Below are 12,072 nucleotides of genomic sequence, written 5' to 3'. Positions count from 1 at the left end.
CCTGAAGCTTGGGAGCTGGTGTCCCTGAGGTGCTGTGTCCAGGACGCTGCTGCTGAGAAGCCAGGCTGGACAGTGCAAGCGGGTGGTGCTGCTGCAATCCTACACCCCTGCCCGTCCACTTCTGCCTGCAGCACACCACTGAGGTATGGGGAGGAGGGGCATCAAAATACAAGTTCACCCAGGGCACCATTTTCCCTAAGGCCAGTTCTGGGTAAGTATCTATGTTTCCCCAGGAAGAGACCTTAATTTGATCCTACCACCCATTTCTGGAAGGGGAAGGCAGACGGGGGAAAAAATCTGACCACAAACACCAGCCCTTTGCCTGGTACACATCACTTCCCTGGTTAAGGCCAGACAAAACGTTAGGTAGGGTAAAGTTAAAGCTCCTTCTATTCTTGATCACCCTCTCTCTTCCTACTGCTACTGCACAGCAGCAGTCTCACATGAAGCTTTCCGTTTACATCATAATGCATGCAAACTGCAGAAGGCAGTAGGGTGTCATGCCTCCTTACTCCCTGTTGAAAATCATCTTTCCCAAAATGTATAAAAGGCCAGGAACACAAGTTTTATACCTCAAATACATTTGATTCAGAAAATCAAACAGAAACCTTAACGTTCTGAAATGAGTTTTATAATAGGTTTCCTGAAGGAGTGTGAAAAAAAATGTTTCACCTGGACAACCAACAATTCATAAAGGTCTATAGTATATATTAATCCCCCTTATGCTAAATTTGTCTTCTCTCTTTCATTTAGGCGTTACTTAAATCTAATTCCAAAAGAGGTTTTATCTGTCACAATGTACTCTGCCGTAAGAGCTCCAAAAAATGGTCTGGCCAGAATGACAATTATTTTGCCCTCTTGCATTTATCCCTGGACTAAGTCTTCAAAATATTTTTAAACATCAAATACAAATTCATAGGAGTACCTACTCTCATAAGAATTAGGGAAAAGGAAAGAGACCAGTTAATAACTGAGCAACGAACCACTTTTCATCACTATGTGATGAGGAAAGCATGAAAAATAAGAAGTGGCCACTATTATATCAAGTGCTCTGTACCATGATGATGACCTACAGCCCATCAAGTTTCTGAAAAATTAACTCTCTAATCTCACAGTAAGTCATTACAGGTTCCACAAAGATACTGGAAGTAATGGCAGAGTGAGCCAGCATTGCCAGGTGTATGACAATTATCATATTTTTATGATAATTTCAACCTATGTACGATGTATGATAGATCACTAAACACTAAAAAGTGTTCAAAAAGTATAATAATTTTTTCATGTACCTATTTAGGAAAAACGTGCCGGCCTCCTCTGATCCCTTCTGGTTTTCTGTGCGACTCATGCTGAGCCTCGGGTTGAAAGGGCTCTCCAATTTTAGGAAGTTTGAAAACCACTGCACTTGGGAATTTTGCCAGAGACGAATATATTCTAATGCACCAATAGTAGGAAAAGGCCAGAGCACAACAAAGATTGTGTACTAGCAGTAGGGCTAGCAGCAGCGCTTGCCCCATCTCTAGTTCTTGATCAGTTCCACAGTGATATTACAATATTCACATTACTACATCTCTTTCAAGGTATCTCAAGGCCATAAATTAATGCCTTCAAACAGCCAATCCTTCTGTCTTATTAAATTCCATAAATCTATTTCCTACTTTTGGCATAAATATTTTCTTTTTGCAAACTAGTTAAAAGTCAAATAAAAGTGACCAAGCGTTTATAAAAAGCTTCCTACCTATTCATAGGATCTATTGCTAGCAATTTCCTAGACATACTCATCTGTCCTTTGTATTCATTTTTTTGCTGGTTTTTACGGTGGGAAGCATAAACAGAAGTAAAAATGTCACTGGAGAAACTGGCTAGATTCTAGACTTTGCAACTTTAGCTGGGTTGTTAATACATTTAATTTTATTTAAAGAACACGTAAAGTTTTGTTGTTGTTTTACCTGGGCCCCAGTGAACCACACTTTTAGCCTTAACTGTTTTGTTTACAAATTTTCTGGATTTTTTTTTTTTTTTTTTTAATAATGCCAGAAACTTAAAAAAGGGGTTGGCAAAGGAAGACCACAGATGGGGAGCTTATGAATCCCACTGAAAAGGTGCTTCCATCCTGGATTTTTAGGTAATCTAAAGAAGCTGGTGTACTGCAGAGTTACAGCAGGGTAGGATGTGAGCATGAAGGAAGATGGAGAAAAGTGAACAAAGAAGCTTTTATTCACACTTCAAACAATCAAGGCCTGATCCAGAATTCACTGAATCAGGAACTGTTTCTCCATTGACTTCAGTGGGCTTTGAAATGGACTCTAGCTGTTTTATATAGAAAATAAGTGTTTGATCCCACAGACCATATGCTTAGTTCCACACTCTGGTGTTGGTCACTGATGGTTGAAAGGTCTAAGCACAGACTCATCCCACCAAATACCACTCAACTCCCTATTCCTCAGAGTGACAAACAAGCATCACCTTTCCTCTTGTCAAAATTGCTGCTCAAACCTGTCACAGCCAGAACGGCTGTGTGCCTTTCCAGAGTAATTCTGTGCGCCTGTTTGTGGGCCCATGGCCATTTCTATTCTGTATATGCTGCTGCTGGTGGCTGCTGCATAATTGGGAGAGGGTAGACCTCCTTCAGATGAAGCCACTGGTTGACCTCGTGCTGCAGAGCTCATTCCTACCCTACTCAAGTCTGCCACCCTGTCCTAAAACAGATGCCACACCGATGCTCCTTTTCAGCTTTCCTTTAATACCTCCCCTCTATTCTTTGAGAGTACCTTCCACGTCACTTCTATCCCTGGCCAAAAGTAGTACAAACTCCAAGCTGCTTCTGTTAGCTGAGCCATGCTCATGACCCTTCCTGAGGGGACTGGATCACCCCTCAACTCAGCATGTAGAACTACAGCAACTTCTTGCTTAATTTGATGATCATTTTCTCCCGTTCCTCCTTCCCCCACAAAAAAAAAAAAATCTTTTTTCCCTTGTCCCCAGTTCCTCCCCACAGCTGCTCCTCTCTGGCAGTTCCTTTCAGGACTGCTTCCTCTCTACAGGGCTGTACAGCTGCCCCTGAGACAGCAGCTGTCTGCATGCACTGATGGCTTTCACCTTCCTGGCCTCCTGCCACTGCAGATACAAAATACATCTGATCTCTCAGAACCTCAGATGTTCTGAGGCCTCCTGTCACTGCTGGGCTATGCTTCCAATAAAAAGATGAGGAAGGCAAAGGTCCATCATCCTACCCTTGCTCTGCTCCTCAATATACATTTAAGAGGCATTTTGCTTAACCTACTGCCCTATTGCATCTCTTCCCCTGCTTCCCTTTTTTCCTTTTTAATCCCACATAGTCTTACAGGTAAGCTTCTCGGTGTCAATTTAACAGTTCTGATAGTCTATTTTCTATGAAGAAAAAGAGTAAACAAAAAACCCCCAAAACTTTGAACAAAATGGTTTATTTACTTCTGTTACACTTAAGGTTACCATAATTGAAAATATTAAGAAGAAAAAGTTGTTCTTCCAGTTTTGTTTACTTTGTGCATTGACCATGCTTTGTCTATAGTGCAAATTAACTATTTTACTTGAATAAACAGTTTTCATTTATCTTCCTGTGGACTTTTCAAGCAAAGGCATAACATTCTTCTACAAAGATATGAAAGTGTAATAGCAGAACTGCTGAACTGTCCTGACAGTTTGAGCACAAGATGTAATAAGACTATTATCACGTTAAAAAAAAGACTGACTAGACATAAGGTTTATGTCCTCTTTCTATTTTCTTTTTTTGCTGAAATCATCACTTTCTTTTCCTAAAAATAGCTATCAAGTTCCTCTCAAGTCTTTCAATGCTTGCCACATGAATTAAATGTTACTTCCTTAAAGGTTAACAACAGTGAACAAACATGCCACGAACTCCATTCTGCTACATATTTGAAGGGTTCTTTCTCAAAAGGGAGGAAGGATGATCTTGTGGTTAAAAGGGAAGGACTAAGAGTCAAGACATGTGGATTTTACTCTTCAGGGGCTTTCTGTACAACCCTGATCAAGGCATTTGGGGCCAGATGCAAACTGAGAAACCGGGCTTCTAAATGAAAGTAGAACCTAGGATGGGTGGATGGGGGGGCAGAGTGGGACACGCATGCGTTCTGCTCTAGAAATGACAAGACAAGCACATACATTTTGGTCTGAATGTTTCCCTAGGTTCCTAGGTGTAGGCCTCTGGACATTCTTAAAACTGATCCAGTCCGAGTACCTAGAGTGCTTCAGTACCTACCTAAAATCTGCTGTGATGCATCGTCTGAACCCTGCCCCACAGAGAACTGCCAGGACTGTCTATACAATTTACATCAAAAAGAGTCACTGGATAAATAACTACAAACAATCGTGGAGATAGGCACCAAGACCCAGCTCTCCCTCTTGTGCGGGCCAGGAGCGGTCTGAGGCTTTTGGGGGCGCGCGGCGGGCTGTGGCCAGGAGCCCGCAACGGTAGGGTGGGTACTTTTGCACGACGGACTAGAATTAGGCACAGACTCATAGCAGTTAATTAAAGATTGTTTTACTTACACCGTAGGTGGTCGCGGTGCAGGCAGGAAAAACTTTCTTGAGTTGCAGTTACAGACAAACACAAGTGGAGTTTGCTAGGCTCCACCGAAGACACACACACAGAGTTTGCTAGGCTCCGCAAAAACAAACACAACAGAGCTCTGGATACCCTTGATGAGCGCGCAAAACCGTAGATACGTCTTAAGAAGAATTTAACGAACAAGACGGGAAGAGTTTGGTGGTTGATCAGGCCACCAAACTCCTCTGAGACACACACAAAGTTTCTATTACTCTGCCGCATGCTCAGAGTCCCCACGAGATGGTTGTGGAGTCCTCTACAACTTGGGCGGAAACTGCTCAAACTTCTTATACGACTAGCAAGCCAATCGCTAGCCGCCACGTGGGAATAATTTAGAAACAGCCAAAAATGGGGTACGAATTTACATACAGGTGGCGGGAACTCCTTTGCACCGGGGTTTTCTCTCTGCAGCTGAGAATTGCACCGTGCAAAGAAAGCTCCATGTGGTGGGAAATAATTCTGCAGTGCCGAAGCGCACACACAATCATTGGGTCATGACACCTCTGAGAGCAACGCCCTCACAACTGGTCTAACAAGTCAGGTTCTCCCTTGCTGACCTTCCCTCTGGCCCCATGCCTCCCACACTGTTGCCTACATGGAGGCCCAACTTCAATGGCAAAGGTGAAGGATCTGCTGGATTTTAAAACCTGCTGGTTAGGGTATTCTCCTGGGATGTGGGAAATCCTCTCTGGCAAAGATGAGCCTGGGACCCATGCCTAGATGAACACTCTAACTATTAAGCCATTATGCAAAATAGCTGTGGCACCATTGCCGCCATCAATTAGACACTTCTCTGGTCACTCTGGATCCGGAGCAGACAGAGGTAACTTAACGTGCAGCTGAAAGTCAGGTACTTAATTTCCTATAGGCCAGTTCCCAGCACTTCCCTGCACTCTGGATTGCCCTTTGGAAAGATCCTACAACCTCCCATTCACTGTATGTGGATATTTGGGACTTAAGGCTGTGTGTTTGGACCACCTTTCCAGGGCAAGGTGCCTATTTATGAAATATACTGAAGCATGAATGGAGGTACCTATGAAGCTAAGCTGGATGCAGTCCTTAATCTTTGTCTCACTTTTAAAATAAAGCACCCACAAATGTCAGCAAATAATGAATCCCATCATGTGGTATGGCATAACAATCTTTTGCAACCCTTACAGATATCATGTGCCTGGGGGCAGGAAATAAGAATCAGATGTTTACCAGCATCTTGTTTGTCATTTCCGTTTTCACACATATCTATCCTATCAGTGTGTTGTCAAGCCAATTAGTGTCTGTAGAACTCGCTGAAGTTCTTAAAGGGAACACCATGACAGCCAGCCAATAAGAAAAATACATGCATGCACATGTGACAGGGAGATTGAGAACATAATGAAAATACCATATATCACTACAATAGCACTGTACCAGTATTAGAAAACAAAAAAAGCTTCCTTTGTACTCTTTTACAAAGGAAACTCATTCCTACTGTTCTGTTGAAAAAAATACTGCACAGATCTTCCAATGCCCTGGGAACCCTGCCAATGAAGGCGCATATGCAGAGATGTATCACAGGAAGAATGAGTTTTGGAAGAAGGCTGATAAAACAGAGTGAAAAATTATGTTGCAAAATATTTAGGAAATCAACATAGCCTGTGTATGTCAGTATGCAGGAAGAATAAAAATCTGGGTTCTCATCATCATCTTTCTCCGGCTACTGTATCTATGAACATGGAATCTGAACAGTGAGATTCTTGACATTAAATAATTCCATCCTCTCCTACACTATTTATTCTACATATTATCAGTAATTTGCTATTTTTTTCAAGTAGGGTTGGAGTGTTGTTGTTGCCATGATAGTCCAGCAAATGTAAAAGCCCCAAGGGCCTTTTGTGATATTTGTTGGGCCGACTATATATCTGAGATATGTTGGACAAGCTTTTGGGAACAAAGTGCTCTTCTTCAGGTCTCAGAGACCTGCAGAAGAATACTTTGTGCCTGAAAACTTATCAAAGATCTCTCCCAAATATATAGTCAGTCCACAAAAACCTCCTTGCCTACTGCATTTTTTAAGTTACAAAAAAGCAAGTACCTCAATCTAATATTGGAAATGTATCTTTCTATCCTCTGGGACATCAGAAGCTTTACGAGTTATTGGAAGCAAAGGACTCAACTGCTTGATATTGTATAAGAAAAATCTAACATGCTGATACTCTGCATGTCGCACTTCATCTGGAAGAAACATTTTTAAATCTAGATGTCAACTCCTGAAAATAAGGCATTTCATAGAAGTTGGGACAGATCACACACCAGCACAAAAAAAGTGACATAGCAATAACTGCACAGGACTCCACTTACAAGCAGTGAGGCTTTCATGATTCTAAGTTAATAATTAAATTGAGTGCAGGGCCCTTTTGGTGTTTTGTGTATAAAAGAAGCAGCAAAAGGTGGCGAAAACAAATCTAAAAAAGTAAGAAAAAAATGTCTTCCTCAATCAAAATACAAAACTGTGGTTGCTATGCTGATGATAGACAGCACACTTTAAAAGAGAAATTTATTTTAGGCTGTCCTAAAAGCATCAATAGAATGGTAATGCAAAGGAACACCAACATCCTCTACTACAGAATGGGTGTCAAACTCCCTTGGCCCCATAGGCCAGATGTGGACCCACCTCCAGAGGCAGCATTAAACACTACAGGTTCCTTAGCTATAGGGAATGACACACCTGTTTCTCACCCCTCTGCTGCCAACACACATCCCCAAAGGGTTCCTCCATACAGTGGAATTTGGCAATGACCTCTGCCTCTGCATCCCTGTCCCCCTCCAGGAGCCCCAGGCCACATCTTTAAGGCCCCTCTGTGCTCTACAGGGCATTCTACATTCCACTGACTTGCATTCCCAAAATGTTAGTCCAGGTGACTCCCCCTGGGCTAAGTACAGACAGTCAAAAAGTCTGAATCCATTCAGTCTTTGCAGGTTAGTCTAAGCTGTGTAGACTGACCTGATAAGCAAGTGAACAGATGTTCACTTTTGATTCCAGAAATGTAGCCACATGCCTTCAGTGGCTCCAGCCAGAAGCCAGGGAGTGCTAGAGCATGCCTCCCTGCTTGGCTACAGCACACAGCTTGGGCCAATGCAATCCTGCTCACCCTGGAAGGGTGGGTTTGTGGGAGGTGCAAAACATCCTGGAATGCTGAAGGACTGTGAGTTAACCTGAATTTGGAGAGCATCTGCAACAGAAGTTCAATAAATTGATTTAACCTAAATCAGTTAAGCCTGATGCTACATCTATCCAGGTTTATCTTAAGCTAGTTTCTGTCGTTTTGAAAGTGATTTATATGCACTGAACTTTTGTTGTGTTACAGATTTGAACCAGTTTCTGAACACTTATACTGGCTTACATGTAATTTCTGTCCCTAGCCTTGATGTTTAGCTCCATTTGGACTTAAATGGAGCTAAACATAATTGGACAGTAAACATAATTCTTTTGAAGGCACTGACCTCATAGGCACTGACCTCAGTTTCCTTCTGGCCCATCTAATACATGTCTAAAACAGAATGGACTGACTCAAATCAAACCACACTGAGAACACTTCAAGAACAAGTTTATCCCACAAAGACAAAATAGGTCATTGTAGGCCACGGAATTATGCAAGGCCACAAACACATATCAACATTTAAAAAAAGACTGTAGTAATGTGTTCCTAGAAGCAAATGAGAATTTTTGGCAGTAAATTTTCATATGCAAATCACAGAACATCTTTATTAGTGCAAGGATGAATTCTAGTTTAACCACTACTTTCAGACCTCTCATTGACTGCTTACAGATGTTAAAAACAAATAAACAACAAAACAAAAAACATGCTTTATTGGAAGAAGCAACGTGTTACTTCGACCTGGCTCCACAGCACCTGTACAGATCAGGCACTTCAGTGGGGCTTTTGAGCTTTTTCTAAAGCTGATTCAGTCAACTATTAGATAAAAGCATGAAGAAAGCCCCATTAAAGTGCCCAATCTATACAGATGTGGGGCAAGCTGGGTCCAACTAATGTGATACCTCATCTGGGCATGTGCTGGGCTTGGCATTGGGCATGCTGAATTTAAAGTAAAGTGCCATTTTTTGTGTTTTTTAACGTCTGTACAAAGCCATTTATACAATGAACATAGGTCTCCAACCCACACCATACTGCAATTAAGAGAGACACAAGGACGGACACTGCTTTCCCCTCACCGCCCCCCAAATCACTCATTAGCTCTAGGACTGTGGCTACTGCTCTTATAGCCAGCTGCCTTGAAATCCCCTGTTGTGCTGATTAGTGCAGTGATTCACTATAACCTGGGCTGGCTCAGACTCAGCCACAGAAGGGAAAGGAGAGAGAGAAAATTCCAACAGCATGGCACCTGTGGAAAGATGTCTTCCATATCTCTGGACTGAGCAACACAGCAAAGCAAGGAGTGTCTATATCCCCAACTCTACAGGCTCTATAATGAACCTTCACCAGCTGCATTCTGAAGCCTTCCCCTGTAGATCTCTACAGGGTCTGAAGCACTATGCTGCCCTCTACCATTTTCTTTCACATGTTCATATCAGAGAAGGTGGGTTCTCCCAGGGACTAACAGATCCTGGTGCTCATGCTTTTTAATGCTCGGGTACAGGGACAAAGAAGAACAGTAGAGGGATCTGGTCTCAGGAAGCAAATGTAAAAGGACAGTGCTCAGAGCCAACTAGGCTGCGGGTGGCTTCAGGCAGCTTTTCCAAGAGCAGATAAAAGGCAGAAAGGCAGCTGTCAGGAGTGTGGAGATGGTTTTTAGGGAAGTTTCTGCTATTCAGACATGGTAACTAAATTTCCTTTCACAGTTGCAAGGTTCAGCCTTAGCAGGAGGCAGAAGTTCATCCACATGATGCCTGGCTGCCATTTACCCTGCAGACAAAGGAACTGGATTATTTTAATTTTTGTTTGCCAGCCCCGAAAAATTATTTTCAACCCATCCTGCAAGTGGAGATGTGCCCGTGACCATTTGGTTTTCAGCCTTTTCAGCTACCACCACACACTCTGGGAGAAAGTGTCAAACAGGTTTCCAAGCTTTACGGGCTTTAGTCTCCTTTAAAGGAACAGGCAGATGGAGGGCATGGAGAGCATGACTTAAAAGGAAGAAGCAATCTCAGAAAGACAAGAATAATGCTGTATTTTTGAAAACAGGATGGGCTAGAATATTCCTCTTTCTGGTGTACCAGATGCTGATGACCCCATGGTGTGAGATTACTATGGCATACTACAATGGTACTGCAAATAAGACTGTAAGCTGTAGCCTTAACTGAAGACATGCAAGTTACCTTCCTCTTTCATTCATTCACTCGTTTTTCAGTTAGCAGGCACTTAGTCTGAAATGCATTTTACCAGCATCATAAAAATAAAATAGTAAGTAACTAAACCCAAATAAAAATTGTGTGTGGGGGGCAGAAAGCAACAACTATTAGCAAAGACACAAAGCAATGCCTAGTACTGGGAATTACAGTCAATCCTTTTCTATGTGGAAATAAAGTGAAGTAGTAATCACAAACCAGCTAAACTTAAAGGAAGCAATTACTGATTTTCATTCTTTTTAAATGTCTTAATGTTGTCCTTTAGGTGCTATAACAGCCAACAGTTTAGCTGTTCTGTCATCGCTAGGATGAGATCTCTATTTCCAAGAGTAATAACAACACTCTATGACTGGCATCTTACCAAATTTATTTAATAATGAAATGTCAACAAAACCAATACGTTCTATAGACTTGGATGGCATTCGTGTACTATCGTTCCCACCCAGTAGTGCAAATAATACCGGTGGTAGTTAAGATTTTATGACTGGTGTCCTTAGGTTTTTCGTCAGAGCCTTAATGTTGAGACTCTGGGTTGGCCACGTGGGTATTGCACTATTTGACTTTCCTCTCAATTTGACCTCCAGGAATACATACTAGTCCAAAGCCCAGCTGTAAAAGTTTTATTCTAAGTCAGTACAAATACCACAAGGGACTGGACATGATGATCTTACAGGTACATTCTGGTTCTATGATATATAAACAAATGGAAGACAGTAGATATAAGCTGGTCCGAGACCCTGAAAGTCATAAATTTGGAAAGAAACAATGCAGTACTCTGAATTAGGAGATGGGAGGATTGGAGAAAAAGCAGGAGGCAGGCCTCATCTCTTTAAACTTTAGTATCTCTCAAGGAAAGCATTGTCCATATGCCCAAAATAAAAAGGAAGTCATACATGAACTGTCCAAAATGTATCTTAGCAAATTCACAAAGTTGGGGTCTAATGTTACTGTCACATCTTCAGTAAAATGGGACAAATCAAAGATCTCAAATGGGGATATTGGAAGAAAGCCTGACAAGCACAAATTAGGAGTTTTTTGACAACCATCCCTCTCTCATTTATACCTGAAAAGAAGAGAATGGACCCCAAAGTTGAAATAATTTAGTACCAAATGCCTCTGATGACTCAAAAGCCATTTTTGCAAAATGGTAAGCAGGTACACCAAGGGCCAGAGAGAAACAAACAATTCATATCAGAAATCACTACATACACCAATTGAAGGCTGTTTTTTTGTGGCTAGCACCAATTTAGGATTAATTCAGAAGGAGCAAGTATGAGGAAAAGGATTCAGTTGCATTTCCATATCCATAAACCATTGAATCAGCTAGTTTTCAGTCCACATGTCAGACACTTAATTGACTCCTGAGGACAAAATATTTTAGTAGACTGAGTCAATCATTATCATCAGAACAAGAATAACAAAATAAGTATTCTGTACTTATCTAGTACCTTTCAGGGCTATCACATTCTGTCCTAAAACTCAGGTGCTAAATTGTAATATTCTCTTCAGAAGGTTTACCAGATTTTATTTTACAGAATCATAGAAAATTAAGGTTGGAAGGTGTCACAACCCAAAGTTGTGGTTTTTTGTTTTTGTGTGCTTCGGCACCGCTAAATTATGTCCCTGCCAAATTGCAGCTCTTTTGCACGGTAGAGTTTTCTGCTGCAATAGGAGAACCCGCGTGCAGAACAGTATTTCCCGCCAGTTTGTAGCCTTCTTTGCACGGTGCATTTCTTTTGCATCATAGTGATGCACGGTGCAAAGGAGTTCCCGCCATTTGCATTTAGATTCGCGCCACATTATTGGCCGATCCTTAATATAGGCACACGTGGCGGCTAGCGATTGGCTTGCTAGCCGTATAAAGAGCTTGGGAGGTTTCTGCCCAAGTTGGAGAGAGAGAGAGAGAGAGAGAGAGAGAGAGAGAGAGAGAGAGCAATTGGAGTTCAGGAGAAAGAACGTGAAGATTTCTAAGCGCTGCTAATCCCTTCGAACCCAGCTTTTTCTTCTCCTTAAGAGGGCAATAGAGGGCCGACTTACCGAACCCACGGAGTCTTAACAACTCCGGGGGACCTATTTACCGAACCCACGGAGCATCAACCACTCCGGGGGCCAAACGGCCTCTAGC

At 42.1% G+C, this 12,072-nt stretch overlaps 1 protein-coding gene across 2 annotated transcripts in view; it reads right to left on the bottom strand.

Moving 5' to 3' along the window:
* SH3KBP1 (SH3 domain containing kinase binding protein 1) overlaps nt 1-12,072 on the bottom strand; it is a 343,403-nt gene that overhangs the window by 230,600 nt on the left and 100,731 nt on the right. The gene's annotated exons all lie outside the window — the stretch shown is intronic.

Source organism: Alligator sinensis, unplaced genomic scaffold (genome assembly GCF_000455745.1).
Source record: "Alligator sinensis unplaced genomic scaffold, ASM45574v1 scaffold583_1, whole genome shotgun sequence".
Taxonomy (NCBI): Eukaryota; Metazoa; Chordata; order Crocodylia; family Alligatoridae; genus Alligator; species Alligator sinensis.
This window is presented reverse-complemented; position numbering and strand designations above follow the sequence as displayed.